We start from the raw sequence: 8,850 nt of genomic DNA on the forward strand, positions 1-8,850 counted from the left end.
ATCATATAATGCATAATGTTTATTTAGTAAATTCTGGTAGTTTAGAAATTTTGATATTTTTTTAACATTTAAAAGAATAATTAAATAAATATTACTACACCCAAAAATCTTTTTTTTCAGTGTACAGAACAAAATATTCAACGAGAATATTTCATTTATTCAGATCTAGGATGCGTTATTTGAGTGTTCCCTTTATTTTTTTAGAGCAGTGTATAAATTTCTGCTTAAACATTAATCAGAATGTATTTAAGATCMTCTGGCTTGTGATATTTTCCCACAACCCTACACATATTTTACTTAGAGTTGGTTTCCTGTCCATTTTAGCACCTTCCTCCCACTTCTCCCTCCTGACTCACCTGCCTGCTCCACCATAATTCCTGTCACCATTGCCACAGAGGCTGCATGGATCAGGAGGACAGCAGCTGTCACATGTAATTGAAAAAAGAGTTACACCTCGCGTTTGTGGGGAATGTGTGTGTCTGTGTGTGTGTGTGGCGGGTTCTTGAAGGAACAGCCAAGCAAATCTTTTCTGATTTTAACGCCACATTCCTCCACCTTGGGTTCCTTCTTCTGTTCATTCCCAGCCATCCTTCTGTTTTTCATCCCTCCTACCTATCATTGGTCATACTTTAGTTCTTACCTCACCTTATACCTGCTTATKTTCCTGATTTAAATCCAGTCCGGTGTGCCGCTCACCCTCCCCTTAGTCTGCCTTTTCTCTGTTTTATAATCTTTTTGCTTCTTTCCATGCTGCTCCACTGCACAATTTCTTAGTCGTTATTTCTAATCCACCTCTGAATTCCATTTTCCCATTCTTGTTTTACAGTAAATCACATTTCGAACAATCTTGTGTCCTGTCCCACTCCTCTCTAATTTCATTTCTCCCTCATTGTGGTCCTCCCTGCTTCCCTTGCTGCAGCTCCCTTCCTATAGCTGCTGTGATATGATAACCCCCCTCCATCGTCACAGACTCCCACTCTGTGTGTCATCTGGCATGACAGATAGCACCTTTAGCCTTGGGCTTGGGACCTTCTGACAGATGGACTAAGCTCACTAGCTATGGCCAATCCCTTCTGTCAAAACACACACATACACACACAAAGGTGGTTTATGACAGTGTAGTATATATCACCTTTGCTGCTCCTCACCCTTCCATCCTCTGGCTGTGCCCACAGCACCAATTTGAGTGATTTAATTGGAGGATTTAGTGTCTCGATCAAGGTGAAAAGCTGTCTGAGAAACAAATTAAAGGCCTGTCAGAGGAGAGTGAAGCAACGGTGGAGGAGGAGAGTGATAGAGAGTGCTTTTTTAAAATTATTTTCTTTGTTGAGATCTGAGAAAAAAAGCCACGAAGAGGAAGGTGGTTGAAAAAAGAAAACCAGAGTGTGGCAAAGTTAAATAAAAATTTTGAAGTGGAAAACAAACAGTCAACAAGAAAGAAAATGAGACAGCTGAGAAAAAAAAAGACAGATGAATGCTATTCCCCTCCTGTTGTTTCTCACTTTGCTGTTTTTGTGGCAGCAAAATAAAATTAGATACTAGCCCCGTCTGATGACGAAAAAACGGAGCTCAGCTCAGACAGGATTGCACGTCAAAACTGAAGGATTTGTTTAAAAAAAACAACAACGACCTGTCAATCGTTTTAAAGTCAACACTCTGACTTGTGCAGAGTCTTAGAGGTTGCTCTCACCTTATTTCATGACTTTTAAAGACAGCAGCCTCTCAGCATCTATCAATAAAAGAAACACAGCTGGAGTTTTCAAACACGTGTCCCCAGTTTGTTCTGAGACAAAAATACACCAGATTTCTTTCCAGTTGTGTTAAAACAAGAAGCCGGTTGAGGTTTCGCCTCCACTGCTGCGAATCTGGATTACAGGTTGGACTCAAGCTGATGGTGAGGATGCAGTCCTGTCAAATGGCTTCATGAAGATTGACAGCTGTCGTTCACTTGTTACAGCAGATTCAAATTTTTTTAAAGTATTCAAACAACCAAACTGTTATTTAATTATGTTAGACAACTAGATACTGCATAGCGGTATCATATATGACCCACGCTTTGTGTGTGGGGTTTCATAAATACATTTTACACAGGTAAAAAACCTCAGAAAAACATTGATTTTGATAACTTCTGTTGCTGCAGGAGGGCTTTGACAAGAGACCACCCCCCGTCTGCCACACTCCCGTTTTCTGCTCCCAGGTGTACCACCGTGTTACACGACCAAACCCACCAGCAGCTCGAGACAACAATCGTTCATGGTTCGGACCTTGCAGCTCTATATTTTTCTTTGAAGACACCATCTCACTGAACAGTGATTATAGTAAATGGTAATCATGACAGAGCCCCCCCAAAGGTCTCCACAATGTCTTCTGATGTTTCTCGTATGAGGTGCAGTGGCGCTCTGTCATGTGAGTTTTTAACATGATCTAAAAATTTGTTCTTAGAATAGTTACAAAGTGACAGTGGGCGTCTTCAGTTTGTTCCTCTGAATTATTGCCACAGGTGTCTCCAAGAGCTTTATCTTCTGACAGAAGACATCAAAAGCAAATGTCTAAGTATAAAAATCACTGATAATGAATTATATATATATATATATATATATATATATATTGGTCCAAGTCATAATGGGGACAGCTACTGTTTCTACTTTTCTTCTGGTCATTTTGATTTGCCTTCACAGTTCTAATTTCACCAGCATCTATTCATTTCACCCCAGATGTTCCTCCTTTTGCTGTTTATCTTGTTCTTTTCCAATAAAAATAAAAAGTAGTAATAATATTCAGCGTGCTTCTCCAAAGCTATGCTCCAAAGACAAGTGGCTGCTTCTCCAACGCTCTGGGGAAAACTAGGAAATTAATCTTCACGCTTATCCTTCTTGCTGAAAGACAGAGAGTGCAAAGGAGAGAAGAAGAGAGGAAAAAAAGGAGGAAGAAGGGTTCAGGAGGTAAAGAAAAGAAACATTCTTCAGCGTTTAATTCAGTGAATTGGATGAACGCAGAGCTCGGTGGGAGGCGGCGGACATGGATGTGCCTGTGAGCCTGTTTGTGCATGCGTGTGGATAAAATACAGCTGCATCATGTCAGAGCAGCTGCAGTTTAATATCAACAAGCCATTCGGAGTTTCACCTCTCCCCTTGTCTCCTCCTCCCTCCTCCTCTTCCTCTTTTCATCTCTCATTGACTGTTTGGCCTGGTTTCAAACGGCTGCAGGCCCCAGTGAAATTAGACTGAGTGCAGTGTAATGAAGAGCCTGCCAGTGAGGGCCATGGCATTAAATGTCACACAAACACGCCCGTGTGCATCCAACACTTGCCGAACGCACATGTACGCAGCTCACAAAAAAAGTGACATGATAGCCGGGCTGGTGGAAGTTTGAGAGGAGGGCAGAAGATTGCTTGTGCACTCACTGTGTTTCCCCAAATGAAACACACTGATTGTACAAGAGAGGTTGTGCTCCTAAATACTCGCTCCATTAAACTGATTGACTGGAAGAATCCAGATGAAAGCTCTGATCCAGTATTGATTTCCCCACTTAAATCCACATCAAATTCAAATCACTAGTTAAATCAAAGTCAAGGTTGATGAAGATAAACAGCCAGAAGCGTGCTCATTATGCCAGTTAAAGCACACAAAACATCTGACATCTGCACGAGAACAAACAAACTCCTGGATTCCGATGTAAAACCGGCACAAAAAAAAAGCTATCTGTGTGATGCACAATAGCTCTTAGAGGAGCAGATAAAAAAAAAAAAAAAAACAGTGAAGAGTAGCTGACACAGAAGGGGGAGGAAGAGGTAATAACATCCAAAGCAGCATGCTGAGAAAAGGGTAGAAAGTGCTCAATGAGGGAGAAATTCAGAAAAAAAAGAGAGGATGAGAAGCAGGTTTAAAGGGAGATAAATGGAGGGGACAGTGAAGCAAGGAGACGGACAAGCAGAAGGAAATCTTTAGGTAGATGGAGACGATTGAAAAGGAAAGTTGAATGGAGAGAAGATGGATGGAGAGCACARAGCCAGGGTGGCTTAAAGGTTAAAAGGAGACGAGTTGGAGTTTGAAAAAGAAAACATGAAAGATGGAGGTGAAGGAGTGCGGATGGATAGACAGAAATAAAATGAAGAGGTACTTTTGATGGATGCAACTGAAACCTGCTGGACAGCTTCCCGGGTGTCCTCAGACCAGCGTGTCTGTAGTAGACTTACATTTACAGGTTTACATCCGAACCTGTACCACACCTGGGATGTGGGTTGCAGACATTTTTGTTACACAACAAAGACCAGAATCTCAAAGGAGAATTCTGAAAATGCTTTGGAGTTCTAACCCTGTTTTTTATACTCTTTTCCTTATTATATGCAACAAAATGGACAAGGTATAAAAACTCTTCAATAAATTATTAGGTTTTTATGTTTTAGTCTCCTACAGTGTTTAATTAGCGAGGCTAATGACAGAGTTTATTTAGTCTAACAATTATTTTTACTGCAAAGTAATTTGCAAAAAAAAAAAATCAAATTTTTATAATTACCGAGTTAAGTATTTCATCTGTGAAATGTTGTGGAATGGTGAAAAATGTGCCGTTTTATGAAGCGGGAGATATGTGACAGTGTTTAATGGCCTAATTTGTATGACCAACAGTCCAAATCAGACATTTAAATTACACGGGAGAGAAATGACGAATTCTCTCAATTTCGAGATGAAGTCAGGTGAATTTAGCCTAGCCGCGGCTATACAATGGCCTTTCCTGCGCTCTCAAAAGTCTCCCCATTATGCACTAAAATATATTAAAACAAGATGTAATATCTTCAGAAAAGCATGAAAAGTTGGATTAGATTTGAAAAAAAAAACTAGGATGAAGCAGAAGCAGAGGATTAGAAACGATACAAAAACATGAAGAATGGAGTAAAATGAGGTAAAATTAGAGGGAGGACAGGTAGGTGGATGGAATGAATACTATTATGTAGGTGTAGCACAAACCAAATGACAGGGTCAACGTAGAAGATGCAAAGAGAAAAAAGTGGGAGGAAAGACAGAAAACATGAGGACAAAGACGGAGAGCACAGCGAGTCGTCTGCCTCTTGTCTAGCTTACTGAGTGAAGACAGCTGATAGAGATTAATGTCTCAAGTGGGTGGGCGGAGGGGAGAAAAAGGTCCAGACTGGCAGTGCGTGAGTTGGATGCATGATTGATGGAGGGAGCAGCACAGGGCAGGAGACGCTGAAAGAGGGCGAGAAAAGGGGGTAGTTAGGGCCGAGAGGAAGAGTTGAGAAGTTCGGCATCACGAGTGTGGTCTACGTGGAGACGGTAGATTGATGAGGGCTAAGATGGAGGGACGGCGAGATGGAGTGAGAGATGCTGAGTGAGTGGGGAGGGTCGGGGATTGATGGCACGAGTGTGGAGAGGTAGAGGGAGCTGGGGGAGAGAGAGAGAGAGAGAGAGAGAGAGAGAGAGAGAGAGAGAGAGAGAGAGAGAGAGATGTAAAGATCAGTGGAAGAGCGCAGCGCTCAAATTAAAATGCTCAAGCTTCTCACCATAAACCCTGAACTTCATTATTTTCTTGTACGGTGAGCTCGCCGCTAAGTGCATGCTGGGATATGCATTTAATCTGCATAGTTTGGAAGCGGCCCTGATGCCACACCCACTTCATCAAAGTCCTTGATTCATGTGTGAGGTGAGCTGAAATGCAAATGGAGCGTGTGTTTGAGTGACACACACCTCCACACACACTATATTACCTTCCTCCAAGATAAGCATTAATGAGCTCCGCCGGCTCCTTCTGCTCACTCCTTCCAGCTCCACATCTCTCCATTTCCACATTCTCTTCATTCTTTTTATCTTCTGGCCTCTCACCTCCATTACTCTTAACTATTACTCCCCCCGTCATCTTTTTTGACCCTCCCTTCCTCCGCCTTTGCTCCCGCCACCTCTTCAGCTACTTCTATCTATCTTTTTGTACTTTTTCACTTTTCTATTCCAAAGTCACTTCTCTTTATTATTATTTGCTACTTAAATACACATTTACTGTTCATTCTTTAATGACAATAAAGACAATTATTTTTCACAGTGACATGGATACTATGAAAAAAAAAACAACTTTTCTGCTGGGTTTGGACATCTCAGCCAAGTGTAAACAGTGTTTTCAACAGCGATGCAGTTTTTATTGTAGTTTTTATGCCTGACTGGCTTCACTTTGTTGCCACTAAACTTTGAGTGCGGCCTGGATTCACACCAGCCCTGTTCAGTCCACTTTAATCAAACTAYAGTTTGTTTGTCYAGGAAGTGTAGTTCACCTGGKAAGGTGTGAACACGTAATTGAACTATGATTTGGACCAAAAAAAAGCAAACTCTAGTCCACCTCCAAACCTAGGTGTCAGTTTGGTTGAAGTGAACTCTGGTGCGGCTTGATTGCATGTGTGAACGCCAAGTGGACCAGTAACTGCTCCGAAAGCAGGAAGCGGACTAAAACGCAGGGCATTCTGGGTAATAATAGTAATAAAGTTACTCATATCTTGTAAATACCTCGCTGCATGTTGATGAAGTTGAACACACTCTCCTAATCGGTGAACGCCGCCTCACATGGAGTCGTCTCAGCCTCCTTGTGTGGAAAATATTGTCCACGATTTCGCCTCATCTTCCTCATGCTGAGCTGATTGTTGAGGACTATTTGACACATTTGCCAAAACCAAAAAATAAATCCTAAAATCACTGACGCTACTCCATGTTTTTTTACATTTTGTGAAGAAGGAAGTTGTGCTCGGTGTCTTCTTCTGAGGTTTTCATGTTGATTCCTTCAGTGGTTCTTGGTGCAGCACCCCCACAGGTGAGGAGAACGGGCAGTTAGCTGAGTTTAATTCCTTTGACAAAGTGAAGTGTGAATGTGAACCACACCAACTAAAAATGTAAGCAAATCTAGTAATTTTTGTTACAGAATCGAACCGAGTTTACTGGATTATCCGGTGTGAATACAACCTGAATCTGATGTTTGTCACCACCTCCTGGTACAGAACAGGTCAGGTTTTTGTWTGGATGGAGATATTTGTACTCGCCATCATAAGTAAACGTGGAGCAATGCTGTTTTTGCACAATTACATTTTCAGAATAGGTATTGCAATGTTTATTTGTAATTTTGGAAAGTAATTCTGGTTACATGTATTGCTGTGATTTTAAACTAATATTTTGTTAAATGAGGCTGCCTAAGCAAATGACATGCGTGCAGTTCTACCTCAGTAATGCATTTTTTTTCTTTGCATGTCTCCATGATTAGGGTGCAAGCAAAGACTGGTCAGCATATTGCACAGCTGATGCACTGCCTGAAGCAGATAAAATGAAATTGGAAATCTTATGTGTGGATCAAGATGAGACTCAAGAGCTGCAGCCTTGGGAATGAGCTGGAGCTAAGAAGAGCTAATGTCATACCAAAATAACTGTTTCAAGTAATCTGACAATATCTGAGCACARGTTGGCAATTTTCTGTTATTAGCTGACATGAATTTCTACTTTCTTACAAGTTAGAAACATCTTTGTGTATCTCTAACAGTGCACAACTATACTGCAATCCATTCTCAACAAAACAACTCATACCTTCCTAGTGCCACCCTATTGCAGTGCAGATTGGATTCAACACGGGAATTTAACGTCATGTGACATAAAATAATATGTTGCAACACTGTTCACCTTTGTAGACACACTAGTTTTATATTTTTGCTTTTTGAGCAGACAAAAAATCATCAATGAACTCCCAAAGCACCATTTTTGCATCATATCTTTTTCTCTCTTTTTTTGCCTTCCAGTAAAATCTTTTATAAACTGCTGTTTTTGTGATGGAGAAAAAAAAGAGTATGGAATACAACCAGGTCTGGACTTTACCCTCCATCTCCAGCTACACTTTTGTAATACTTCAAACATTTACCACTTCAACAGTTTAAGAATGCTCAGTAGTGCAATGTATTGCAACTACTGTCAGCAGATAGATGTGCTTTATACTTTGAGAAGCAGCAAACAGAGAACAGTGGGGCTGTTCCTACATGAACTGTAAAGAGAGGTGGTGAAAAAAGTAGCTGTATTTTTCATGTTGAAGGTCCTTCTGGAYTTATGAATCTAAGGAATGAGAGGCAGGCAGCTCTACACTYATACACTCCCACCATTGTAAAGCTGTTTGTGGAGTTCACTAATGTGCATGCAATCTATGTAAATATGCTGTTCATTATTACATTTACAATTCCCAAAAAAGTTATGAGGACGTGTTAAATAAAAAAAATGCACTGATTTGTAAAAAGAAACATAATTGTTGTACAGGGGCAACAAAAACCTGTAAAAGTTAGTGTTGTGAATAAGAAACAACTTGAGAAATATTTTACACMCAATTAAGTTAATTGGCAACAGGTCATTAAGAGAACTGGGTATTAAAAGCATAAAAAACATTTTAAAATAGCTGAATCTCTCAAAAAGTAAAGATGGGCAGAGGTTTACCACTTTATAGACAGTACATTCAGTATACAGTTCAYTGTGCCACCCTCAAATGCAGGTTAAAGCTTTATCATGCAAAGAGGAAGAAATATGTAAACACCAACCAAAAACACTGCCATCTTCCATGGACCAAAGCTCATTTAAAGTAGACATAGCCTGCTTTTAAATCCTTCATTTTTACATTTAAATCATTCAKTTGGGGTCTTTATAAAGTGGAACTAAAATGAGTTGGTCAGCTAAATGTGAGTTTGCATGTATATCATAAAACTTTATTTTTTCTTTTACAAAGTCATGTCTTTATAACATTCAGAAATGTTTTCAGAAATGTTAGCTTGTTACATTATGTTAAAGCTAGCTGCCATGTCTTGTCCTGGCCACAACTCCCCGCTCGTCTCCA

The 8,850-nt window shown here is 40.4% G+C and overlaps 1 long non-coding RNA gene across 1 annotated transcript in view; it reads right to left on the reverse strand.

The window, feature by feature from the left end:
• LOC106518758 (uncharacterized) overlaps nucleotides 1-6,569 on the reverse strand; it is a 21,370-nt gene extending 14,801 nt beyond the window's left edge. Inside the window, exon 1 of the long non-coding RNA XR_001310360.1 lies at nucleotides 6,507-6,569. This is a non-coding gene — a long non-coding RNA (uncharacterized LOC106518758). The remainder of the gene's footprint in view (nucleotides 1-6,506) is intronic.
• Between the last annotated feature and the right edge of the window lie 2,281 nt (nucleotides 6,570-8,850).

The sequence above is a fragment of the Austrofundulus limnaeus genome, unplaced genomic scaffold (genome assembly GCF_001266775.1).
Source record: "Austrofundulus limnaeus strain Quisiro unplaced genomic scaffold, Austrofundulus_limnaeus-1.0 Scaffold66, whole genome shotgun sequence".
In the NCBI taxonomy this organism is placed as follows: domain Eukaryota; kingdom Metazoa; phylum Chordata; class Actinopteri; order Cyprinodontiformes; family Rivulidae; genus Austrofundulus; species Austrofundulus limnaeus.